Raw genomic sequence first — 27,714 nt, 5'->3', positions numbered from 1 at the left:
GCTGGGAGGAGGATGCCCGGGTGCACTTGGAGGGAGAGGAAGTGGGGCTCGTCAGCAGGCTGGGTGTGTGGGAGTGGGGACGGAAGGAATCGCGGAAGCCCCATTGTTTTCACTCAAGTGAACTGAGTGGGTGGTGGTCTCATTTCCTGAAATGAGAATTCTGGGGGTGGGGGAAGGAGAGGGGATGGTGATAAAAACTTAGCTTGTATCCATGTTAACTTTGAAATTCCCATTGGATACCCCAGTGGGCATGGCAAGAAGACAGGTGGAATTGTTGCGGGGTTGGAGGGAGTGGGCTCTGAGTCCGGCCAAGGATGGACAAAATGATTGAAAAGTCCTTGGTATACAAATGGAATTTCAAACCAGACCCTGGATGAGATCTCCTGGGTGCAAGCTTCATGTGGAGGATACAGGGGCCCAGGCTGAGGTTGGTGTGCAGGGCGAGAGGACAAAATGAGGCTGGGAGAGAAAGTGGTAAGACAGGGGCAACGCTCAGAGGGCGATGAGGTGAGACACAAGCGCAGAGACTTCCCAGAGCCCAGCTCAGCATAGAGTAGGGTGCACCCAGGGCTTCCCACGGCCCAGGCCACCTGCGCCAGAGGACCCTGATCCAAGTCCCTCCAGTCACACTATTCCCTTCCCAGGTTTTTTCATCAAACCAAGAAATCTCTCCACATGCAAGGCAAGACTGCACTTTCTTTGGAAACGTCTTCCCCGCTGTTGCACCGACTAATGCAACTCGCCGGGCTACAGCTCTGCGTGACTTTCTCGCAAAATACAGACTTGAGCTCCAATTGCCCAGGAGGTGTGCCAGGTATTCTGACAAAGCCTCCATCTCCCTGTCCCCACCCTCTATCCCCTCTGGACTGTAAAGTGGGTCATCACCTTACAGCATTGCTCTCCATGAAGTCTGTGGAAGCCCCCAAGGAAGGACCCTCTCCCCTTCTGAAGGCACATTTGCATCACAGCGAGTCATGAACATTAGTTCATTCAACTCGCCAACTTTAATGAGCTCAATGCGCAGCAGGGGTGTAACATTTTTGGAGAGTGAATTGACTTAAACTGTCAGCTTCCGGCCTGCGTGACATCACCAGTTCTTAGCAGAGGAGCCCATGGCTCTAAGGCTTCCCGGGATGCTCTTTAGGATGCCTCTGAGGCCCTGAAGCTGGGCAGGACACAGTGAATTGATGCTCATAGATGCATTTTCTGCAAAGAGAGTGCAGAGTTTTATTGGAATTATCAGTGATAGATGAGCTTTTTTTTCTTCTGTTGCATTATTGGATTCTAACCTTATTCAACTCTGAACAACTCCAGGGAAAGGGCTGTTGCCTTCACCTCCTGTAGCTGATTTGAATAGATACATGGCACATTTCTCCTAGAATCTGGCTCCCCCCAAGTCCTTCTTCCTAGTGCTGAGTTCTGGATTCCTGCGTGGCTTTGGTCTGGGGTCCCTGTGTCCCTATTCCTCCAGCCCACACTCCAAGTGATGCAAACACTTCACTGGGAACTAGCTCCAAATAGCTACCTCAAGCCTTTCCCTGTCCTGGAGGTTTGGAGCCCAAGAAGTCTGCATCCTAGGTACCAAGGTGGGTCTGCAAAAACAGGAGGCCCCCAAAATGACATTCCTAACACAACCCTATTCAAAATTGCTGGGCCTTTTAAACTGTTTTTTTATACAGCCTGGTGGTACCTGTTGCATCCACAAACATTTGTGGAGCACCTGCCAGATATCTCCTCTAGACTCCACATGCTATTGTGAACAAAACAGACAAACATCTCCACCCTAATGGAATTTACTTTTTTTTTTTTTGGAGACAGAGTCTCCCTCTGTCGCCCAAGCTGGAGCGCAGTGGCGAGATCTCGGCTGACTGCAAGCTCCACCTCCCGGGTTCACGCCATTCTCCTGCCTCAGCATCCCAAGTAGCTGGGACTACTGGCGCCCGCCACCGCACCCAGCTAATTTTTTGTATTTTTAGTAGAGGCAGGGTTTCACCGTGTTAGCCAGGATGGTCTTGATCTCCTGACCTTGTGATCTGCCCACCTCGGCCTCCCAGAGTGCTGGGATTACAGGCGTGAGCCACCGGGCCCCTCTCGGAATTTACCTTCTAATGGAGCAGACAATAAACACAATTAAGTAAGGAACTATCTATAGTTTGTTAACTAGTGATAAGTGCCATGGAGAAATTGAAATAGAAAATGACCATGGTAATAAAGAGCATCATCACAAACACTTGAACAGCACATGCCACACACCAGACTAGCCTCAATATTCTCTGTGGCCCAGCACAGTGGCTCACACTTGTAATCCTAACACTTTGGGAGGCTGCGGCAAGAGGATCACTTGAGTCCAGGAGTGCGAAACCAGCCTGGGCAAGATGGCAAGACCCGGTCTCTACTAAAACTTAAAAATTAGCCAGGCGGCCAGGCGCGGAGGCTCACGCATGTAATCCCAGCACTTTGGGAGGCCGAGGTGGGCGGATCACGAGGTCAGGAGATTGAGACCATCCTGGTTAACACGGTGAAACCCCAACTCTACTAAAAAATACAAAAAAATTAGCAGGGCATGGTGGCGGGTACCTGTAGTCCCAGCTACTCGGGAGGTTGAGGCAGGAGAATGGCGTGAACCCAGGAGACAGAGCTTGCAGTGAGCCAAGATCGCGCCACTGCATTCCAGCCTGGGCGACAGAGCGAGACTCCGTCTAAAATAAAAAAATTAGCCAGGCATGGCAGCCCACACCTATAGGCCCAGCTACGCAGGATACTGACACAGGAGGATCCCTTGACCCCAGGAGTTCAAAGCAGCCATGAACTATGTGAACTATGATTGTGTCACTACATTCCAGCCCGGGCAACAGAGCCAAAGATAAATAAATAATAAATGTTCTGTGTACATATGCTCATTAAAACCCTCAGGACAACTGTCTGAGGCTGGTATTGCCATGATTCCCATTTAAATATGGTAAGGGGAATACCTTGCCCAAGGTCACACAGCCCCAAGTGGTGGCCCAGGGGTGAAGGAAAAGGAAAAGGAGGGATGGAGCAAGGAAGACACTGCAGCCAGGGAAGGCCACTGGCACGCCGTGTGCTCGGTGGTATGCTGGCTGAACCTGGTCATTGCCGGGAACCTTATGGTTAGCTAGAACCTGGTGCTGGAGGAGCAAGCCACTCACAGGAGCCAAGGGTAGTTTCTTTCTACCTACCCACCCATGATTGCTTTCTAAGAGAGAAAGGAGGAACCAAAGAGAAAGAGCATGCACAGAATTTGGACGCTGTATAAAACCTAGTATTTGTGGAGCAATTGAAGAAAAATAAACGGTGTGGTGAAGTAAACAGTTAACAAAAGGCTAGCATATGTTTACCTAGAAGATGTGAAGAATTGTTTCCAGATCAAATGGTTTGGAATGAGAACTTCTACACCTTGAATATAAACTGAGATTTGCCAACTGTGAGAAACATTTAAAATGCTATTTACTTTAAAGGATGAGAAGCCTGAAAACATTTTTTAGGGAAGAAAAGAACTAGAAGGACAATGGGCACATATAAGCCATGGTATTGCACAGGTTCAGCAGAGCAACGGGAAAAAAATAAATAAAGAAGATTGGTCTACACGGAGACTTCCACCAGCCCCCTCTCCAAGGCCAAGGAATCTTGTTCAAATAATGTCTGATTGAGAGATAATTATGGGGGAAATGCCAATTCCACATTTCATATCTCTGCACTTTCGTATTGTCAGAGCCCCACAGAGACAGGATACCAAAGGAACAGCCTGACAGAGGAGGGAGAGGAGCCGTGCAGTTCTGGAATGGCGCCAGGCAATGTGGAAGTCATTGAGATTTACCAGCATCATTTCCATAATCGCTTTTGGATGCACAATAGCTGAAGATTGTGCCTGGATTCCCCTTTGCTAGCATTCTGGGGTCACGACATCGGCATAGAAGGTGGCCAGCCTTTGGATTTTGCAGCTGTTTGTGGAGTCTTTATGGAAGAGCAGCGTGGTCAAGAGACCACGGCTGCATAACCCTGTCTGCAGTGTGCGAGGCTGGAGTGCTGGCCCTGGACCTGCCCAGTCATGCCTTCTCGGTCAGCTGTTCATCTCATCTGCTACCACAGTAAGAAATGGTTTTCATAAAGCCATTTATGAGTTATGAAAGTCCATTATTTTCCAACTGAGAAGGTAGACATCAAACTGCAGAATCAATGAGGCAGTAACAGTTTTGAAATCTCAGTACAAGCAGTGACGCCTTCTGCTGTGTAAGAACTGATCAACTTGGCCCATTTCCCCTTCTCTAGAACACTGAACTACAGTGTCAGATAAGTAGACGGTGCCCGTGACCATGGGCCCTTCACCTGCTCCACAGTGAATGAAAGCTCACCCGAGAGCAGGGTTACACCCTGCGGAGGGCTGGGCCAGGTCCACAGTCCTCAGAGATGCCCTGAATTCATCCAGAAGGGCTCAGCCATTTGCCTATGCCAGGCCAATGCTCGAGTCAGTGTGGAGGGGAGGGTTACGCCGGGACCACTGCGTCAGCACATTGTGGACCAATAATAGCGTAATAATAGCGTCTCTCCAACAGGGAAAAGAAATGCCCTGAAGACTGCTGGCCATGTGTTCAGTGATTCTCACAGAGCACAGAAAATGAAACATCAGAGAAACTGCCCTTAGGCGGGGCTGGCAAATATCTCCCCTACTGGGCGCAGGGCAGACTTCACCTCAAGGTCTTCCTCCACACACATTCCACAGCCCAGCCAGTCCTCCAGGGTGGAACTCAAGATGAATCTATTCACCATCTCTGTTCCCTTGGGAGTGGGGGAGGATAAGAAGCTGAGGTCTAGCATCCGGGCCAAGGCTTTCTCAGCCAGGGCTCCTGGCCCCGGGTGAGGGTGGGAGGGAGCAATGCGATGATCAGCACTCCAGTTTCTTGTCCAAGGCTGCCTGTGGCCGATGTGCTGCCTATTTGAGAAGGAAAGGGAAACACATAGGCTTGTCTCAGGTGTTCCTAGAGGATGTGGGATGGCCACCCATGGCTGAAAACTAACTTGGTTCACTAGAGTGTGTGACATCGGGACCTGAGGCCCAACTTACCAAGTGCTATCTATCTACGTGACTTCACCCCTCAGTGTATTCATCTATGAAATGGGGATAATACTAGCGTTGGAGGATGAAGAAATTGCTCAACATGTGTAAAGTGCTTAGAAGGTGCCTGCCGTGCAGGAAGCAAGCACGGGGCACTAGCCATTGCTGTCATTGCTGCTGTCCTCAATGAGTGCAACCAGTTGCTGGACTGAGGTGGCTGAAAGTGACTGGTAGTAGAGTGGATGAGAATAGATAAAAGGCCCCAATGCAGGGAGGCCAGAGGCCATGCAGGCTGAACTCCAACAGGAGCAGTGGCTGTAGGGGAGAGGCTCGACCCTGGAGCTGGTCGTGATGTGCAAGTGGGATGGGCTGGGGGCTCCCGTGTGAGAGCATAGGAGGAGAGGGCTGTGTTTCCCAAGCCTGGAGGGGCTAGAGTAAAAAAGACCTAGCTGTGCCCAACAAGGCCTGGCGACTTGGCTTTCTCCACAGGCGCAATTCTATCAAAGCAGGTTCCCAAACCCTGGCTTCTTCCTGCCTCTCAGTCTAACGTTATCATTGCTCCTTCATCCATCAGAGAGCCCGGAGTCTCATCTTTCAGTGACTTATCAAGGCTAGACTATTACTCAGAATCTCCACTGTAAATCAGACTACTGTGAAGATAAACACTAATGCTTAAGTCAAAAATCTTGGACTCAAAGAAGGAGTCGACATGGTAAGAGGCCCTTCTGGCGCATCATCCCAGAAACCTCATCTGACACCCTCCACCACGGGTCCTCCACACGGGAGGACCTGCCTGGACAGTCGTGCACACAGAAACAACATTTGTTCTCACTGGTTTGCTCTGCAGTCCCAGAAGACCACCAGACGGAGTGGAAAAAAAGTCATCTTGGGGCAAAAGACAAAGCGCCATTCAATACACTAATCTCATATAAGCATAGTTCTAATTAGCTGAATCATATCTTCAGGAATAGTAAAGAGAGACTGCAACAGATATGATACTCCAATAGGTTTTGTCCAATCTGGCAGAGTGGATTCTTTATCTGAAATCATCCACAGCAACCACTTTCAGAACGGGGCCAATTTTCAGACCTAAATTACCTCTGGCTCCACAGTAGCATCTGCCCATGAAATCAGTTTCTACCAAAAGCTTAAACTCTCCAGCAGCAATTATCTGGAACAGCCTCAAAACTGCATTTTTGCCATTTGAGACTGTTTTCCACAATTGCCGGCCATCTTGCCTGTTAGCATGCCTGTGGGAAGGACGGGCTGGCAGTTATGGCGTTAATTCCCTATTTGAAGTTGTTGTCCTTGAATCCTTTATGACCATCAGACATAACACCCAGTGAAAATGACACCAACTGCATTTAGAATTATTCAAAACCTGCCACCTCGCGGAGGAAAATTCAGCCCACCCTCAGGGATGCAGGTCTTGACTCTGTCCTGACTGAACTCTTAACAATTCTCCTTTGCAAACTCCCAGAAGGAGACTTGATGATCTCTTCCATATAGCACTTAATGGGAAAGCAAAAACGATTTTCCACTGAGGGAATGTTTTTGCAAAGTGGAAATCAAATCCATTCGTTAATCTTCAAAAACTCTGGGCTGTGCAGATTCTCGGGAAGACACTAAGCATATGGATCACAACAGCAATGGACCCGCAGCAAATGGACCCTGACAGCTCCAGAACCAAGCACTTGCCTGGGGGAACTCCTCCCAGCTAACGCTTCTCAAATGGCAAGCCTGGGTCCTGTTAGCCATGCAGGCTGTGATCTGCTGGTGAATGCCTATCACCGAGTGTTATTATAATATCAACCTTCTCTATAGAGTTTATGAGTGACTTTTTGCACAGAAATAAGGATTATAGTTTACAACACTGCAGTGGTCCTAAGCTCAAAGTCCTCATTCTTCAACCCAAGAGTTCTTTATATTTTTTACCCCCCAATTACATGTAACACAGGCTCCATCAAGACAGAGACAGTGTGTGTTCGCTTGATTAAAGTAAGCCCGCGGGCAACAGGATAGATTCCTAACCCCTAACTTTTACTTAAACTAAAATACACGAAAAGGAAAATGCAGAAAACAAATCTGCCAAACAATGTTTCAGTTTTCTCATGCCTCAAAATTATCTTCTCAGATCAGGGCTGTTATTTTCTCTAATGCAAGTCCATGTGAGGGCAAAATCAGTGTTGCCTTTCCCATGCGCCCTCATCAGACGGTTTCAGGCAGAACTTTCCTGCAAACACTGAGCCACACTGGCCTAGAAGGTCGGTCAGTTTGCATTAGCTCAGCCCTGACTATTCACATGCAGTCACACTAATTTCCATTTACCTAAGAAGTAAAGGTTTTCCAAGGCTGGTTCCCAATCCTGCTCATATGCTACGGAACTCAGATGATTCTGTGAAAAACTGAGACGGCTCCAGATATCTGAGACAGCTGTGGGGCATGTGCTCAGAAAGCCCAGCCTCTGTGGAAAAGCAGAGCTTTCTGTGTTTCAGTGAAAATGCCCATGAGGTTTAAGTCCTCCCTCCTCTGAAATGACAGAAGAGACATCCAGCCACTTCGGGTTTCGACAGAGAAGGGTTAAGAAGTTGGCAACACCAGCACCCGTGAACCCTCAGGGCCAGGAGAGCAGCAGCCTGGTTTGGTTTTCAGTCACCCACTGTGGTGGGAACAGTAATGCGGGATGAGATCAAGTTCAAGAACAGTACACGCAAGCAAAAATCTCATTGTTCCTGTTATTACATTGTGAACATCTCCTCTTTTGTTTTCTTTTAAAGAGCATTGTTCAAAAGGTTAAATTTGTTGGCTAAGACATCCCCTGAAAAGCTTAGTAACTTGGAATTTTGGTGGCCATAGTTTTCTTCCTGTGTGAGCTTCCCTCCAAGGTTAGTCTTAAATATAGAATATCCCTCCTCTTTCCTTCCAAATCCTCTTTTCTTTCTGAGCCATCCAAGTACATGGTTAGGCTCCATTCCTGTTCTCAGAGGCGTGTACTGTCATCTCTGCCAGACTTCCTCCAGCTGCCGCCCATGAGCGCATCTGCTGTAGAGTTCCCCGCTTGAAAGGTGTCCCAGAAAGACTGGCCTCATTTTATTCCCAGAGGAATCCCAGAGCCCTGGGAGACAATGGCTAACAGCTGGTCCAGAGATTGCTGTATAAACTTTTGAGGCCACAACTGGCAAATTGTAAGAATACGATGGAGTGCAGGCAGACTGGTTTGTCTGAGCTGATCTGGCAAAAGACAGGGTGGGGAAGAGGACAAGTGGCTGTGGCTGAGGGTGGAGCAGATCTCTACTTCTGTCCTGCATGGCAGTCCATCCTTAGTGTTGGGCATCTGTGATTTGTTTTCAAATTTCAATAGTTTGGGGGGTACAGGTGAATTTTGGTTACATGGATAAGTTCTTTAGTGGTAGTTTCTGAGGTTTTGGTGCACCCATCGCCCTGAGAAGTGTACACTGCACCAATGTGTAGTCTTTCTTTTATTCCTCACCCACCTCCCACACTTTCCCCTGAGTCCTCACAGTCCATTCTATCATTCTTTTTTTTCTTTTTTTGAGACGGAGTCTTGCTGCGTCGCCCAGGCTGGAGTGCAATGGCTCGATCTCAGCTCACTGCAACCTCCGCCTCCCAGATTCAAGCAATTCTCCCACCTCAGCCTCCCAAGTAGCTAGGATTACAGGTGCCTGCCACCACACCCAGATAATTTTTTATTTTTGTAGAGACAGGGTTTCACCATGTTGGACAGGCTAGTCTTGAACTCCTGACCTCATGATCTACCAGCCTCAGCCACCCAAAGTGCTAGGATTATAGGTGTGAGCCACCGCAACTGGCCCATTTTATCATCCTCATGCCTTTGCATCCTCATAGCTTAGCTCCAACTTATAAATGAGAACATATGATATTTGGTTTTCCATTCCTGAGTGATTTTACTTCAAATAATGGTCTCCAAATCCATCCAGGTTGCTGCAAAGGCCATTATTTTGTCCATTTATGGCTGAGTAGTATTCCAAGGTATATACATACCACATTTTCTTTATCCACTTATTGATTGATGCGCATTTAGGTTGGGTCCATATTTTTGCAGTTGTGAGTTGTGCTGCTATAAACATGCATGTTGGGCACCCAAGATATTATAATCGTTTCCATCTTGGTCACTATCTGCTGTATCATAAACACAAAATTATGACTTCACAAGAGGATGGGCCAAATGAGAAGCAGAGCTATGAGGGAAAGGAATGCTTGTTAAAGTAAAACTATTCTCAATAACTGAGGGAGGAATTTCAGAAACTAACTCTGGCCAAGAACTTTTTTTTATTTGTATGGTCTCTGAATTAGAGCTGTGTCCAAACCATCCCTGCTGACACATCCATGACAGCCTAGGATAAATAAGCCTTTGAGAAACTGTTTGAGGAGTGACATGGGAGCCTTCTCAGGGAGCTCCTTGACTTCCCGTGCCCACTACCTTCCCACCACAAAGGTGGGCCCATTCGCTTTTGATTTTGAAACTAAAGCAAATTTAGTTTACACAAGCCATGTCTTAGGGTGGAAAACAGCTCATCTCCACTGGAAAACACTGACAGGCCATTCAATTCATCGCTGAGCAAAAATCAGAGTGAGAGGATCCAAAATGAAGTGGCAGAAGGAAGGAATTCGCAGGCGCATCAGGAAGGGTCATGTGGCAGCAGCATTTGCTCAGCAGCCTGAGAACTCCCGCCAGACCAGCCGGCACTGCCACTCAGAGGACTTGGTGCAAGGAGAAGCCACGCCCAGCACTGGTCCTATTGCCCATGCTCCAGTAGCTTCTGCAAGCTGTGGGATCGGCAGCCCCATTGCTAATGTGGGTTAGCATAAACATATCTTATCCAAACAGAGAAGAAAAGATACAGAGTATGTGTAAATACATATTATAGATGTATGATACATAAAGTGTGTCTATCACCTAAAGATTTCATTGCCAGTCATGGTGGTTCATGCCTGTAATCCCAACACTTCAGGAGGCAGAGGAGGGTGGATCACCCGAGGTCAGGAGTTTGAGACCAGCTTGGCCAATATGGTGAAACCCTGTGTCTACCAAAAACACAAAATTAGCCAGGTGTGGTGGCTGGTGCCTATAATCCCAGCTACTTGGGAGGCTGAGGCAGGAGAATCGCTTGAACCCGGGAGGCAGAGGTTGTAGTGAGCCTAGATCATGCCATTGCACTCTAGCCTGGGCAACAAGAACAAAACTCCATCACACACACACAAAAATAAATAAAAATAAAAACATAAAAACGTAAGTAAATAAAAAAGATTTTGTATAAAAATATGACATTCAGGCTAGACAGCAAGCAAAGAATGCAATGCACTTGCAACTAACATTTCCCCAATAGTGCATTAAATGCCACCAGGGCTCAACTGCTGATCCCATTGTCATAAACAGAACGATGGGGTAAGTAAATATTTTAGTTTTATACATGCATATTGAACACAGGCACCAATAGATCTGATAGCACATGCTACCTGTACCTTTGACACACAGGGTCATCCAGACGATTAAAAGAATCTCACTGAGTTTCCAAAAAGGGCAAAGGGTTCAGGAAACTCCCCTGCTCCCCACTTGCCCCCAGCCACTGAAATGGAGCTGTCCCATTTGCACTGAACACCTCTGCAAAAATTTATGATTGGAATCATGTCTGTGAAAAGAATGCCACCCTAGGGGACCTAAGAATTGCACTCTGGATGGAGGACGGTGTGGGAAGGAGCCAGGTGGTCTTGTGGGAGATGCTGCAAAAAGTGAGATGTGGTTGCACAGGAAACACTTCCTAAAAGTCAGAAGAAAAAGTGTGTGTTCAGCAGCCGGGGGAGGGTGAGAGGAAGTAACTCACAAATCTGAATTGTGTCCTACAATACAATATATTCCATCCTGATCAACCAAATAGCTGGCAGGAAAAGTACTTTGACTTTTATATCCTTTTCTCCAGACAAAGAGCTCTGTGTATGGCTGTGTATTTGAATAGGTGCGCTTGCAGGACGGCTGCTGAGACGCGACCCTGTGCTTGCAGCAGAAAGAGCTGATGCTAATCCTGGATCCACACAGAGCTGCCTGCGGAAGCCACACACCGAATGCCAATGTAAGGCCCACCTCAGTGACAAATCCAAACTCACATCGTATCACACGTTCTACAGACATCCAACAGGAATGGAAGACTTTTCTAGAATCTCCAAAATACTGCCTGGGTTCAACTCACCTTGACCAGTTACTACCTTAGTTACTCTCAGCAAATAACTCAACCTCTCTATGCCTCAGTTTTCTTATCTCTAAAATGAGAAACATAATAGTCTTTACGGCCGGGCGCGGTGGCTCACGCCTGTAATCCCAGCACTTTGGGAGGCCGAGGCGGGCGGATCACAAGGTCAGGAGATCGAGACCATCCTGGCTGACACGGTGAAACCCCGTCTCTACTAAAAATACAAAAAATTAGCCGGGCGCGGTTGTGGGCGCCTGTAGTCCCAGCTACTTGGGAGGCTGAGGCAGGAGAATGGCGTGAACCCGGGAGGCGGAGCTTGCAGTGAGCCGAGATCGCGCCACTGCACTCCAGCCTGGGCGACAGAGCGAGACTCCCTCTCAAAAAAAAAAAAAAAAAGTCTTTACTTCATGGGGTGGTTATGAAGATGAAGGAGTTAATAAGTGTAAAGCACTTAGATAGGAATGATCTCTTGATAACTGTTAGCTACTGTTGCTGTGGGACACAGCAGGACTTCTTTCAGTAAGTGATGACTGATGTTATTGTTGTTATTGTTACAAGAAAACCCCTCTCCCTCCAGCAACGACGAACAACTATTCTTGAGCTGAGAACACACACCCACTCAGAGTAAGCAGGCTGTTATATGCTCCAGGCTTTACCGTATCTGTCACTTTCATATTTGTTCTTTAAGAGATGATCCCAAACTTTCCACACTTCCTTTTTTTTTCTTTCCCCAAGATGGAGTCTTGCTCTGTCACCCAGGCTGGAGGGCAGTGCGGCAATCTTGGCCTACTGCAACCTCCCCCTCCCGGGTTGAAGTGATTCTCCTGCTTCAGCCTCCGGAGTAGCTGGGATTACAGGTGCCTGCCACCATGCCTGGCTAATTTTCATATTTGTAGTAAAGATTCGGTTTCACCATGTTAGCCAGACTGGTCTTGAACTCCTGACCTCGTGATCCGCCCACCTCGGCCTCCCAAAGTGCTGGGATTACAGGTGTGAGCCGCCGTGCCTGGCCTCCACACTTACTTTTATTAACACTTCCCCAATAAACTTGCAAACTCCACAAAGTCAATTTCTTCTGATACCTTTCTTGATTTGCCAGAAGTGTGGTCAACAAGTGAGGGGGAAATGAAACATTTGGTTATAGAATCTTCATATCCCTCACCCTGCTACAGAGAGGTAAAGGGACCACGGCAGAACCCTTATGTGAGGAAAGGGAAGGAAGGGTCCTGTGACTGCCAAAAAAAGTTGGATTTTTCTGAAATTGACCAAGAATCTCTTCATGAATCTAATGTTTGGCTTCTTTTATTAATATGTTTTCAAAACAATCTACTTTCAGCTTCAGAGGGGAAATTGACAATGTCCAAATTTCTGCCCAATTTCCTAATCTGTTTATAAAGCTTTATATACTATTCATTTTTGACCAGATTTTTATTGTGAAATTTGTAGATTCACATGCAACTGTAAGAAGCGCAGCAGAGAGATACCTGTTCCCTTCATGCAGATTCTGCCATTGCGACACCTTGCAAAACCATAGTACGATAGCAGAGCATGATACAGACATGGTACAGTGGAGACACAGACATTTCTGATATTAGGACACCATGTTTTGACATTATGTAGCCACATATCCATTTACCTGTCACACCCAATACCTCCCTAATAAAAGCCAACCACTAATCTAGTTTCTGTTTCTGTAATTTTGTCACTTCAAGATGTCAAACAGATCTCGCTTTTGGGATGGCCTTTCTTCACTCAGCATCATTATTCCTGGGAGATTCATCCTGGGAGATTGTTGTGTGTGTGAATAGTTAGTTCCTTTTAATTATGACTTGTGTCCCATGGTGTGGACTTGACCCAGTTTGTTAAGTCATTCAGTCCTTGAAAGACATCTTTACTGTTTCAAGTTTGTGACTATTACAAATAAGGCACTATGAACATTCCCATACAGGTTTTCATGTGCACGTACGCCTTCATTTTCTTAGAATCTGTGTCCAGAAGTGCACATTATGGGTTGCAAGGCACCTGCATGTTTAGCTTCTTAAGAATCCGCTGTGCTGTACAATTTTATGTTCTGTCAGGCAATGTGTAAGTGTTCTGAACTTTTGCCAGGATTTGGTGTTGTCACTGTGTTTTACTTTAGCTATTCTGATCAATGTGTAACAGTATCTAACTAATCTAGTTTCTGTTTCTGTAATTTTGTCACTTCAGGATGTCAAACAGATCTCACTTTTGGGATGGCCTTTCTTCACTCAGCATCATTATTCCTGGGAGATTGGTTTTAACTACTGTTTCCCTAACAGATAATGACGAACCTCTTTCCATGTGGTCATTTGACACATATATATATCGTCTTCAGTAAATTGTCTTTTCCTCTCTTTTGTCTATGTTTTAGTTGTTCATTTTTCCATTATTCAGGCTTATAGGTGTTATGAATTTCAGACAGTGGCCCTTGGTTAGATACACGGCTTGCAGATATTTTCTTTCAGCCTGTAACTTGTCTTTTCACCCTTTTAACAGGATCTTTCACAAAGAAAAAAACTTTTTAAGTCCAATTTACCAATTTTTCTATTTATGAGTCATATTTTCTTTGGTGTCAAATCTAAGAACTCTTTGCTTAGCTCTAGATCACAAAGGTTTTCTCCAATTTTTTTCCTAAAATTTTAGAGTTTACATCTAAGTCTGTGATATATTTTGAGTTAATTTTTGTACAAGTGTAAGACAGTCCAGAGTACATTATCTTTTGGCCTGTAGATGTTCAATCAATCCAGCAGTATTTGCTGGAAAGGCTATCTTTCCTCCTTTGGATTGTTTTTGTTACTTTGTTAAAGATCAGTTGGGCATATTTGTGTTGGTCTATGTTGGGGTTCTCTACTCTTTTGCCTTGATAAAAATGCCCAATCTTCTACCAATATCCCACAGTCTTGATTACTTAGCTGAGTGGTGCGTTTTGAAAGCAGGTGGACTGATTTCTCCTACTTTATTCTTTTTCAGAATGATTTTACCTATTCCAGTTTCTTTGCCTTTCCATATAAATCTTAGAGGAATCCTGTTGCTATCTAGATAACAGCTTGCTGGGATTTTTATAGGAATTGCATTAAACTTGTGTATCATTTTTAGGAGAACTGACGTTCTTATTACATTGAATTGTCCAATCCATGAACTCAGTCTCTCTATTAAGATCTTCTTTGGTTTCTTTCATCAATATATGTACTTTTTATCATTCAAGTCTTGAATTTTCATTTTTGATTGATTGATTGTGAGTGATATTTTTAAAAATTTTATTGTCCACATGTGCACTGCTAGTATGTAGAAATGCTATTGATTTTTAAGCATATTACCTATGACCTTGCTGAAGTAACTTATTAATTCTGAGAGTTTAACAGTAGGTTCTTGAGCATTTACACACAGACAACCAGCAAATAAGACAATTTCATTTCCATTTCAACCTGTGTGTCTTTTACTTCTTTTTCTTGACTATTACACAGGGTAGAACTTTCAGCACTATTCTGAGTAAGAGATTTAAGAGCTAACATCCTTGTCTTTACCTTTGGTGTAAAGCATTCTGTCTTTCTGTCATCTTCAGATATAATGTTAGCTATGGGCCTTTTGTACAGGCTCATTCTTGATCAACTTGAGAGAATTTCCCTTTATTCCTATTTTTCTGAGAGTTTTTATTATGAATGGCTGTTGAATTCTGCAAAATGCTTTTCATGATCATATGTATGCTATTGTAAATTTGTTCTGTTGTTGAGGAAGATTACATTGATTTTGAATATTGAACCAGTCTTAAATCCCTGAAATAAAACCCTCTTGGTGACAGTGTACAATTTTTCTGATACATTGCTACATCTTATCTGCTAATAATTTTGTTAAAGAATTTTATATTCCTTTATCCCTCTGTATGCATGAGGGACAATGGTTTGTAGTTTTTTTCTTTTTTGCTCTCTTTTTCTGGTTTTAGTATAAAGATAATACTAATTTCATGAAATGAATTGAGAAGTGTTCCCTCCTCTTCTATTTTCTGGAAGAGATTCTACAGAATTTATATTAATGCTTCTTTAAACATTTGGTCAACTGAACCAGTGAAATCACCAGACCTGAGATTTTTTTTCGTGAATCCAATTACGAATTCAATTTGCTTAATAGTGATAGGATAATTCAAATTATTTATTTCATATTTGATGAGTCTGGGCAGTTTGTTGTTTTTTGAGGAATGGGTCCATTTCATCTAAGTTGCAAAATCTATGTATGAAGAGTTGTTCATGGTATTCCTTTACTATCCTTTTGATACCTGTAGAGTCTAAATTATGTCCCTACTTATCTGTGACAATGACATTTGTGATGTTGGTAACTTGTGTTTTCTTTCCTTTTTCTTCATCAGTGGTGCTTGGTTTGTCAGTTGCATTGATCTTTACAAAGAATCAGCTCTTTCTTTCATTGATTTTTCTCTGTTATTTTGCCATTTTCAATTTCAAGTGATTTCTGCTTTTATCTTTAGTATTTCTTTCTTCTGTTGGTTTTGGCTTTCCTTTCTCTTCTTCTTTTTGTAGGTTCTTAGAATGAGGTCTTTTTTGTTTGTTTGTTTGTTTGTTTTTTGAGACGGAGTCTCACTCTGTTGCCCAGGCTAGAGTGCAGTGGCATTATCTCAGCTCACTGCAAGCTCTGCCTCCCAAGTTCAAGCCATTCTCTTGCCTCAGCCTCCTGAGTAGCTGGGACTACAGGAACCCGCCACCACACCTGGCTAATTTTTTGTATTTTTAGTAGGGACGGGGTTTCTCCGTGTTAGCCAGGATGGTCTCAATCTCCTGACCTTGTGATCTGCCTGCCTTGGCCTCCCAAAGTGCTGGGATTACAGGCGTGAGCCACCGTGCCTGGCCAGAATGAGATCCTAAGTTACCAATTTAACATTTTCTTCTTTTCTAATGTGTGCATGTAGTGCTATACATTTCCATTCCAGCATTGCCTTAACTGAGCCCTAAAAATTTTGATATCTGGTATTTTCATTTTTGTTGAAGTCAATGTACTTTTTTAACTTCACTTTTGATTTCTTCTTTGACCTATTTAGAACATGCTTTTTAATTTCCAAGTGTTTGGAGATATTCCTGTTATATTTTTGTTTTTAATTTCTAGTTATATCCATTCATGGCAGGGGAACACTCAGTATCACTTCAGTTCCAGTACCTGTTGAGGTTTGTTTTACAGCCCAGGATATGGTTTATGTTGCTGTATAATTTTTGGGCACTTGCACAGAATATGGATTCGGCTGTTGTTGGGTGGAGAGCTCTACATATGTCAATTAGATCTTGTTGGTTGGTGGTATTGTTGAGTTATTTTGTTTCTTTATTAATTTTCTCTCTATTAGTTCTATCAAATGTTGAGAGATGGGTATTGAAGCCTTCAACTATAGTTAAAGATTTATCTATTTTTCCTTTCAGCCTTATCTGCTTGCTTCACATATTTTTCAACTCCATTTTTGGTATATTTGCCTTCTTGGTAGATTGGCCCCTTTTATCTTTACATAATTTCCTTCTCTGTCTTTCCTCTGAGACATATTTGATCTGATATTAATATAGCCTCTTCTGTCTTCTATAATTAGTATCTGCATGACATATCTTTTTTCATTATTTTACTTTCAATCTGCCTATACAGTAATGTTTAAAATGCGTATCTTGTAGACAGCATATAGTTGGCCATAGTTTTTAATCTACTCTTTCAATTTCTGTTTTTTTTTTCAAATATTTAGACCATTTATATTTAATTTAATTATTGATATGTTAGGGTTTAGGTCTGCCATTTAATTTTTTGTTTTCAGCTTTTTTCTGCTTTTTCTTACTGTTTCCTTTTTCCTGCCTCTGACTTTTATTTAAACATTTTTTATAATTCCATTTTTATTTATCCATGGTATTTATTTCTTTTGGTAAAACTTTTAAAGTGGTTTCTCTGGGTACTACACTATATACACAAAATTTATCACGCTCTTACTGGTGCCATCATTTTACCTATTAAATTACAGAAATCCTGCCTCCCTTTGTGTCTCGTTACACTTATAAACTAAGTATCATAAATATTTCCTCTATAGATTGCAAACATAATTTGGAAAACTCAAAGCAATAAAGAAAACCTATTCTATATATCCATATTTTGGCTCACTATGTTCTTTCTTTTCTCCTGATGCTCTGAGTTTCCTTCTCTTATCGCTTCCATCCTGTTTGGAGAACTTATTTTAGCCATTCTTTAGGTAGGTTTAGTGGTGTCAGATTCTCTTGGTCTCCCTTCATTTGAAAATGTTTTGGTTTTCCCCTCATTCCTGAAGAAAATTTTCACTGGGTTGGCAGTTCTTTCCTTTAAAAACTTGAAAAATATTCTGCCACTTCCTTATGGTTTCCATGATTTCTAATGAGAAATTCTTCGTCATTAAAGTTGCTTCTCTTCTATGGGTAAGGTGTTGTTTTCCTCTGACTACTTTTTACTATTTTTTTCTTTGCCTTTAGTTTTCAGAAGTCTAATTACAACGTGTCTCAGGTGTTTGCTATTTGAAGTTATCTCAGCTTCTTGAATCAGTAGATTTATTTCTGTTGCCAAATTTGAGGAGATTTGGGCAATTGTTCCTTCAAGTGCATTTTTCAGCCTCACCCTTTTTCTCCTCCTCTCCTTTTGGACTCTGATAGCATGAATGTGAGATCTTTTGTTATATTCCCATGGGTCTTTTTTTTTTTTTTTTTTTTTTTTTTTTTTTTTTTTTGATACGGAGTCTCACTCTTGCCCAGGCTGGAGTGCAGTGGCACGATCTCAGTTCACCGCAACCTCCATCTCCCAGGTTCAAGTGATTCTCTTGTCTCAGCCTCCCAAGTAGCTGGGACTACAGGCACATGCCATCACTCCTGGCTAATTTTTTGTATTTTTAGTAGAAACGAGGTTTCACCATGTTAGCCAGGATGGTCTCAATCTCCTGACCTTGTGATCCACCCGCCTTGGCCTCCCAAAGTGTTGGAATTACAGGCGTGAGCCACCGCGCCTGGCTGGGTCCGTTTTTTTCACTCTGTTTTCTTTCTATTGTTCAGATTGGTTAATTTCTCTTATTTTTTCTTCCAGTTCACTGATTCTTTTCACTGCTCCCTTCCTTCTGCTATTGAACCCATCCACTTCAGTTATTTTATTTTTAAGTTCTGACATTTCCATTTGGCTCTTCTCTATGTATTTGCTGAGTTTTTTTTTTTTTTTTTTTTTTTTCCTTTTTTCAAGTGTGTCCAAATTGTTTATTGAAGCATTTTTGTCATGGCTACTTTAAACCCTTCTCAGATAATTCTGATATTTCTGTCTGTAGTGTAGGTATTGGTATCTATTAAATTGTCTTTTGTCCTTCAGTTTAGGATCTTCCTGGGTTTTTGAATGGTGGGCAATTTTCAGGTTCAAGTGATATTTCCTCTCTTAGTGGGGATATTCGTGTTTCGAGCCTGGGTGTTCTGATTTAGCTGAATTTTTTTTTTTTTTTTTTTTTTTTTTGGTCAGCACTCTCACAGGAAAGAGGGCAGGATGCAGCCTCATTACTACCAGGTGGAAGTAGAAGTTCCTGTTCTTCACAGCATCTCTGTTGGCACCTGAGGGCAGGGTAGGGGGGTTGTTCCTCATCACTGCCAGGCAGATGTGGGAATTCCAACTTTACCTATGATCTCCACTGGCACCACAGTCGGGTGGGGGTGGCCTCATTCTCTTTGGGCCACAGTGAAAGTCCTGATGCTCCACCAGGCTTCTTCTGATACCACCCCAGCTGGTAGAGAGAGGTGCCTCATTACTGCTGGGTGAGAGTGAAAGTCCAGGCTCTCCACATGGTCCCACTGACCCAAGGTGGCAGGGGCTCATTACCAGCTGGCAAGAGTGAAAGTTCAGGAATCCTATTTGGTCTCCTCTGACACCATCCAGGCAGGAATGTGGAGGTGCCTCATTATAGCCTGCCAAGTGCAAGAATTCAGGCTCTCTGCTCAGCCCTTGCTGGCATGAGTAGGGTTGGGCCCAGCTTGCTCAGTGGCATTTGGCTACAATAAAGCAGTGTTGTCTTGATGTTTTCTGCCTTGGTGCCCTTTTCCTGGCTTTGGTTGGAGACAGCATGCTTCTCTTGGGGCTTTTGGTCTCAGCCTATTACTGTTTCCAGTTTCCTGGCTTCTTCAGCTCCAAGTCTAGGATATATGGGGCCAAAAGAAAACCCAGGGAATTCATGACTATGTCTTCTCTCTTGTCCCAAGACCCATAGTAGGTTTGCCTTCTCTCCACCATTCACAGTCTTCTTGTGATTGGCTCATGTATAATGTCCTGCATTTTTAGTTATGTTTAGATGAAGGAACGGGGAAAAGTATGTCCACTGCAACTTCCTGGAAGCAGAAGCCTCAATTCACATATTTTTAATCTCATAATTAAATATTTTTAATCTCATGACTTTTACTAAAACTTAAACTACTAAATGAAATGACATTATATGGCCATGGCAAGATAATTTAAATTTCCTGGGTGCTCCTTACATCTTCTCATTCTGTTTTTGCCTTTACCCACTCCACCCACCCCTCAGGCTGCAATAAACTCTGCCATTGATCCTCCCATCTCCACCCTCCACCAACCTCTCTTCCAGACGCTGGGGACTCTCTGCCCTTCACTGGATCGTAACTCCTGCAGATGTCTGACTTAGCATGTTTGCAATAACTCACTTCTCTTCTTTTCTGGTGATAATCTGCCACCCTTCCTCCCACCATTTACAGATCTGAAAAAGCTTCAACAGGATAAATAGAATTAGAGTTGACTTTCAAGGATAGATAGAACTTGACAGGCAGAGATGGAGAGAATAATAATAGCATTTAGGTATGTGATTATGATATGTGTTCAAATGCTATGATTATGCTTGACTGAAGCAGAGCTTGTTCATTCACTAAGTCCATTAAATGTGTAAATGTCTATTAAATATCAGACACTATTCTAAGCACTAGCTTAGAATAGTGTCTAATATTATTAATAATAATTAATAATAATAATATTAGAATAGTGTCTAATATTAGTGGTTTCAAAAAGCAGATGGAGGTCCCTGCCTTCACATAGCAAAGTCTAACGGGAGAGACAGGTATGTTTCAAGTTAACAAACTAAAAAATCTGTAACAGTGATTCTATTAAATAATTGCTCTAAATAAAAACAGATGGTTATGAAAGAGAAAGCTCACGTGGGCAAAGAAGGGTTATTTTGAGATGGATATCAGGGGAACATCACTGAGAAAGTTACCTTAAGAATTAGCAGGCACCAGGCAGATAAAAAGTGGAGAATACGGCATTTGGCTGGGCTCTGTGTGAGGCAAGATTCCTGTTCTTGACAGGCCAGCACGGTAGTGGAAGCAGGCAGAAGGGAGATTTGCTTAAGATAAGGTGGAGCAGAAGGCAAACCAGATGACCAGGGGGCTACACAGCAGGTAGAGGCTGATTCCACTGCAAATGCGATGGGAAACCACTGAAGGTTTTAATCACGGAAGTAACATGATCCGATTTCATTATAAGAGAAATGGTAGACAATAAAACTGGAAACAAACTTTGGGAACACATTGTGGAAAGCCTTCAGTGACAGTCCTGGGAGTTTTCACCTAATTCATAAGACAGTGGAGAGTTTTCAAGGACTTTATTTTTTTAAATAAGCACTTGGTTCTAGATTTATTACACAACAAATACATATTATAAAACAATCAGAAACAAATAAGCAAAAAGAACATAAACATAACCCATAAGCAAACCTGTCAGATAGAATCCATTTTAGTGCACTTTGGAGTTTTCTCTCTCAGGCAGCTTTCCATGCATATACTTAATAGTATGATTCAATACACTATCATATGTTTATTAGTACACATAAATACACATTTTACAAAAGGAGGGTCTTGTGGTCTTACTGAATACAGTGTTTTGTAAACTTCTTTTTCCCTTTTCATGATGTATTGAGAACATGTGTTTCAATAAAAACACTTAAAATGACATCATTTTCAATGGCATCATTTTTAATGGTATGTATATTTCACAATTGATCCAATTAAACTCAAATGTTCAACTTTTAAGTTTCTTCAAGTTTTCCCTGCTGTAATTAGCCTGCACTATAGTTGGTGTCATCACAACAAAGTGTCTGCATAAATCAATAATCAATTTTTAGAATATTTTTCTGTAAGTGTAAGTGCCAGGTAAAATGTTAGTGAACATGTTAAGGCTTTTGATGCCTCCGATCACATTATCCTTCACAAAAGTTGTGCGAATTTACAATACCCCTAGTGGTATAGAAATGTGCCACCTTCCCAAAAACACCGGGTGCCATCAGTTCTTTTTACTTGTGTCATTTGGTAAAGGGAAATGGCATCTCATCACTAGATTTTTTTTGTATTTCTGTGATTACTAATGAGATTGAACGTTTTCCATTATTAGTTGCTGGTCTTTCTTTTTCCTCTTTTATAAATTGCTTGACTGTCTTTTACTAATTTTTATGTTGTAGATTTATCATTTCCTTTCTATATGTACATATATATTTAATAAATATATTTTGATTACATATACTTAATATTTACACATATCCATATGTGAGATATTTTTTTCTTTTCTTTTCTGTGTGTGTGTGTTTTTTTGTTTTTGTTTTTTTTTTTGAGACAGAGTCTCGCTCTGTCCCCCAGGCTGGACTGCCATGGCAAGATCTCAGCTCACTGCAACCTCCACTTCCCCGGTTCAAGTGATTCTCCTGCCTCAGCCTCCTGAGTAGCTGGGATTACAGGCAAGCACCACCGCACCCAGCTAATTTTTGCATTTTTAGTAGAGACTGGTTTTCACCATGTTGGCCAGGCTGGTCTCAATCTCCTGACCTTAGGAGATCCACCCACCTCAGCCTCTCAAAGTGCTGGGATTACAGGCATAAGCTACCGTGCCTGACCACGAGACATTTTTTCTATATCTATGTATAAAACCCTTATCTGACATATGATGCAAATATATTTTCACAGTTTGCAGTTTGCCTTCTATGATATTCTTTCACCATAGAAAATGTATCCTTTTTTATTATTCATGCATTTCTTTTATGATTTCTCCCTTAGAAGTCATACTTAGGAAGCCCTTTGCCCCACAGGCCCATGTAACCTCACATTGTGATAACTCTATTCCTGCCACATAAGTCTGGAATCTTTCTGCCCTGTGGTATGAAATACACTCCTGTCTTGCTTTTCCCTATGTATTTCCCCACAGACTTGAAAGGCACACTCTTGACCATACAAACTTGGACATGCTCCTCAGCCTGTTTCTCCACTGTCTGTGCGGGGCCATCGATTTTTCTGTCTGTTTCTCAGCCGCTAATGGATTGTTTGAAATATCATAGTTAGTCCATGGCTCATTTCGGTATTCAGTAGGGCAAGTCATTCTTTTCTATGCTTTTTGTCAAAATTGTATTAAAAGTTTTGTGTAGATGAACAAGCCTGGAATCATGCATGGGAATGCCAGCCTCACATGACATAGGAGACAAGAAGGAGGAGGCGGGTACAAGGGGGACCCTACAGCCGGCAGCCCCCTTCAGGTAGGACATCTCAAAGGTAATTTGCATTCTGAGCTTAAATCCCCAACTGATGATGGGGCCAAAAATCTCACTGACCTCCAGTGATGATCTAAGGGCTCATTCATAAGTTCCGAGGGTTGTAATTATCGAGCACCTGTGAGGGTTTGCTGAGCTGCCAGCCTGACAGAGCGTGCAGCTGAACAGTCAACCACAGCAACATTTTTACTTTGCTGTTAGTCTACAACTACAGGACAGAAGTTATTCAAATTTTTAAAAAATTGTACAGCAAAAATGGAAGAGTAGGGAACTCTGGGGTTCTGTCCCTCCTAAAAACACAGAAAAATATGACAAAAAGGCCAAGCACAGTGGCTCACACCTGTAATCCCAGCACTTTAGGAGGCCAAGATGGGTGGATCTTCTGAGGTCAGGAGTGGGAGACCAGCCCAACCAATATGGTGAAACCCTGTCTCTACTAAAAATACAAAATTTAACCAGGTTTCTGCCACGTGCCTGTAACCCCAGCTACTGGGAGGCTGAGGCAGGAGAATTGTTTGAACCCAGGAGGCGGAGGTTGCAGTGAGCCGAGATCACGCCATTGCACCCCAGCCTGGGCAACAGCAAGACTCCGTATCAAATAAATAAATAAATAAATACAAATAAATTTTTTAAAAAATTTACAAAAAATGTCAAATCAACCTTTCAGAATGCTGGGAGATAGTCAATGGTTTGCAGCAACCAAGTGAAAGCCCAGATAGGACAGAGGCGACCAAGACCCTCACTGCAGCCTCAACTGCCCTCCTTGGCGAGGTGGCTGCTCCCATGCCTGGGGTGAGTACTGGGCTCTAAGGAAGCAAACCGGACCGGGATCTCAGGGAATTGTGTCTGTTTTGACCCGATGAGGATTTCCCGGGTCACAGGGCTTGTCCTTGCTTTGTCTAACTCAGCGGGTGGCTAAGAGGACAGGGCTTCCCAGAACAGCAGAAGTGAGTGAGCAAGCCTCTGCTGCTGGGAGCAAAGAGTAACAGCTGCAGCGGACAACAGACATGCCCAAAGCCTGGGAGGAAAAACCAGCCCGTGACATCTCGGGGGAATAGAGGCTCTGAAAAGTTCCTTCTATTCCAGTTTAGCAGTTCCTCAACAAGTAGACATGAAATTACCATATGATCTCACAATTCTACATCTAGGTACACAGCCAGGAGAACTGCCAAGAGGTGTTCCAGCGAGAATTTGTGCACCAATGTTCACAGCAGCCCTATCCACAATAGGTGAAAACAACCTTCATGTCCATCCACTGATGAGAGGATTCAAAAACTGTGACATATTCAGACCAGTAAATATTAACCAGCCATGAAAAAAGAAGTACTGACACATTCTACAACATGGATGAAATTTGAAAACATCGTGCTAACCGAAGAAGCCAGAACCACATTATTGTATGATTCCATTTATATGAAATGCCCAGAATAAGCAAATCCATAGAGAAAGAAAGCAGATTGGTAGTTGCCTAGGGCTAGAGAAAAGCGGCAATGGGAAGAGACTACTTAATTTATGGATTTTCTTCATGGGACGATGAAAAAGGTCTTGAAGCAGATAGTGGTGATGGTTGTGCACATGGCTAGTGTGTGCCACCATCAATGCCACTGAATTGTACACTTTAAAATGGTTAATTTCATGTTGTATATATTGTAACACAATTTTTAAAACAGTATTATATAGATTCATTGAAAATATCACACCTAATAATCAGAATAAAATTCATACAGAACGTATATTTGTATATATATTTCATGTGAATTATATATACATATTTATACATATTCCATGTGAATATATATCAATACATTTCTTGAAAAGTATGGAATAATTCATTTTTAATAATTTTCCAATGAAAGAGGCCTTTTAAAATTACTTCATATAACCCAGGAGATATAAAAGAAAAAATAACTTTGTAGCAATTTTAATTGTAAAAAGGTCTGTACAAAAAAGAACCACTCTGAGTACTTAAAAAAAAAGACAAGCAGCCAGCCATGGTGGCTCACACCTGTAATCCCAGCTCTTTGGGAGGCTGAGGTGGGTGGATGACCCAAGATCAGGAGTTCGAGACCAGCCTGGCCAACATGGTGAAACCCCCTCTCTACTAAAAATACCAAAATTAGCTGGGTGTGGTGGTGCTTGCCTGTAGTCCCAGCTACTCAGGAGGCTGAGGCAGGAGAATCGCTTGAACCCGGGAAGTGGATGTTGCAGTGAGTTGAGATCATGCCATTGCCCTCTAGCCTGGGCGACAAGAGCGAGACTTCGTCTCAAAAAAAAAAAAGACAAGCTAGGGAACATAATTGCATTTCACATACAGAAAAATGCTAATTTTTCCAATAAATACAGTACACTTACAAACTAACAAGCAACAGGTCAAAACAGAGTAGGAAAATGTGGGGGGGAAAGGAAGAATATACAAATGGCCTTCAAATATTTGGAAAGAAGACTTGACCTCTCTTCTAATAAGGTGATGTCAAATAAAATTATATTACATTGCTTTTCACCTCTCTTATAGAGATCAAACATTGGATAATGGTCAGAACAAGGATATTTGAGGAAAAAAATTGAGTAACATGGTGTGTCAGTGAGAAAGTGTGGGGATGTCATGTCTACATTGCTTCTGTGCTGCTGGTGAAGCTGCTAACCGGTCGTACCTCTATAAAAGCAGTTTGGCAAAATACATACAAATTACTAATGCATGTATTTTTTTATCTGGCAATTTTATTTCTAGGAATTAACATACAGAAATACTCTAATACATGTGAGATGACATATACACATACTTGTTATTATAATATCATTAGTAAGATCAAAACGTTGGAGACAATCATAAATATCCATCATTAAAGGACTTTTAAATAATACAGCATATCATACAATAGAATATAATGCAGCCGTAAAAAGGATGGAAGGATTATTTGTGTGTAAATATGGAAAATATATTGCTGTTACAAGGGCAGAACAGCATGTACAGTATTTTTACCACTTATATAAAGAAGGAAGAATATGAACATGAATTGACTTACTTTGTAGAGATGTAAGCTATTTCTGAAAAATATTAGAAAATTTATGGAACTGGCTGTTTCATAGGAAGGGAATTTATCAAGACAAGAGTGGAAGAATATATTATTATTTAAACTTTTGTACATTTTGCATTTGGAACTCTATGAATGTGCTACCTACTGAAAAAAATTTTAATGACTATATATATTTTATGGAATCCCCTTACAAATAATGCACATGTTTAACCAATGCTTGCTATTATTGGTTGCACCATGATAGACTTAATGGTGAAATCATATACAAATTAAGATATTATCGAGTAGCCTTAAGTGGACCTCATTCAAAACAACTACTCCATATAAAATGTTTTGAATAATTTACCATGCTTTGATATCATTAAATACGAGGCTTTTGTCTTTTACTCATCTACAGTGTAGAGATAGATCACTTTTCCATTTCAGCTAACGTTGAATCCCAGTTGGTTCTTGCTGAGGGACCCCGAGAGCAGGTCTGTAGACGGGTGCGGGTGAAGTGGGTCACAGCACACTACAGCAGCTGGGGGATATGGGCTTCCCAACACCAGGGCCACTGAAGCCTGCCAGATGTGAGCTGGCACTGTTGCCTTCCTCCCCGTGCACTGCATGGCTCTCCTCTCCTCTAACCTCCCAGAGTGCCAGCAGGAGTCCAGTGGAAGTGAGCAGATCAGGACTGAAACCCGGACTCCTAAGAGCTGCTGAGAACTCGTTTTCTTCCAGGCACTTCACTGGACATTTTATATAGTTAGCCATCATTTAATTTACCCAGTGACATCAACATAAGATACATACCATTTTCCCTGTTTTTCACAGGCAAATACTTGGACTCAACAGCAAGGAACATCCTGAAGACTTGCACAGGGAAAAGTACTGGAGTTTGGATTAAACACAGATTGACAGAAAAAAAAAAAAAAAAAAAAAAAAAAAAAAAAAGCCAGGCTCAGAAAGAGAGGGACAAAGAAACAGAAAGGAAGTTAAAAACAAACCAGAGGACTGAGTTCCTTCATTTCAGGGTCTAATGAGGGCTGGCGGCCACAGTCACTCTAGAATTCCCAACATGGAATTCCAAATTTTCTGCAAACAATGGAAGATGTAGCATTTTAAATCTTTTATCAGCCTATATTACACTTTCATTGATAATTTTCAAAATTCTTTAGTAGCACACCAACTAACACTAAAGTAAGCCACCTGGCCGGGCGTGGTGGCATGTGCCTATGATCCCAGCTACTTGGGAGGCTGAGACGGGAGGATCCCTTAAGCTCGGGAGGTTGAGGCTGCAGTGAGCTGTGATCGCACCACTGCACTCCAGCCTGGGTGACAGAGGGATACTATCTTAAAATAAAAATTAAAAAATATTAAGCTACTTAATTTGTAGGCGATCATGCAAAGGTAGACAGAGCACGCTGGCCACCGGAGCCCAGGGAAGCCTGCAGATGGACGCTTGCTGGCATCATCTGCCGCTCTTCCTCTGGCTGGTCCTTCCTCCTGATGTTATTTCTAATGGTCCTGTGTATTTGTGTGGAGGTCACCTCACATGTTTTCCTACTGTAGTGAGAATACTAACCAAAGGCTGAAAAGAAATCAAATGCAATGCCAGTTGAAAGACCTGAGACAGACACACAGGGAATGCCTATGTGCCTGACAGGGAGTCAAGTTCTCAGTGTGCCATGGGCCACGTGGATGCTTATCGAGGAGACCCACTAACCCAGCTAACAGATAGTGGCCCAGCAGGTCTCAGAGGAAAAGACCCTTCTGGCCCCAGGTGGCTTGGGGTCCCTCATCAGTCCTTCCGTCACACCTCTC

General features: G+C 42.7%; 2 long non-coding RNA genes across 2 annotated transcripts; one reads left to right on the top strand and one right to left on the bottom strand.

The window, feature by feature from the left end:
• Positions 1–981: 981 nt before the first annotated feature.
• Positions 982–4,474, bottom strand: LOC107130683 (uncharacterized). The gene is made up of 2 exons (XR_001493132.3): positions 4,348–4,474; positions 982–1,206 (listed from the first exon to the last, which is right to left on the bottom strand). It is a non-coding gene; the product is annotated as an uncharacterized lncRNA (long non-coding RNA).
• On the top strand, positions 3,907–27,170 carry LOC135964531 (uncharacterized). The gene is made up of 4 exons (XR_010577014.1): positions 3,907–4,109; positions 22,744–22,861; positions 23,544–23,668; positions 26,725–27,170. It is a non-coding gene; the product is annotated as an uncharacterized lncRNA (long non-coding RNA).
• The last annotated feature ends 544 nt before the right edge of the window (positions 27,171–27,714 follow it).

This window comes from Macaca fascicularis, chromosome 8 (assembly GCF_037993035.2).
Source record: "Macaca fascicularis isolate 582-1 chromosome 8, T2T-MFA8v1.1".
NCBI classification, from domain to species: domain Eukaryota; kingdom Metazoa; phylum Chordata; class Mammalia; order Primates; family Cercopithecidae; genus Macaca; species Macaca fascicularis.
Note: the sequence above shows the minus strand (reverse complement) of the source record. Positions and strands in the feature narration are given on the sequence as shown.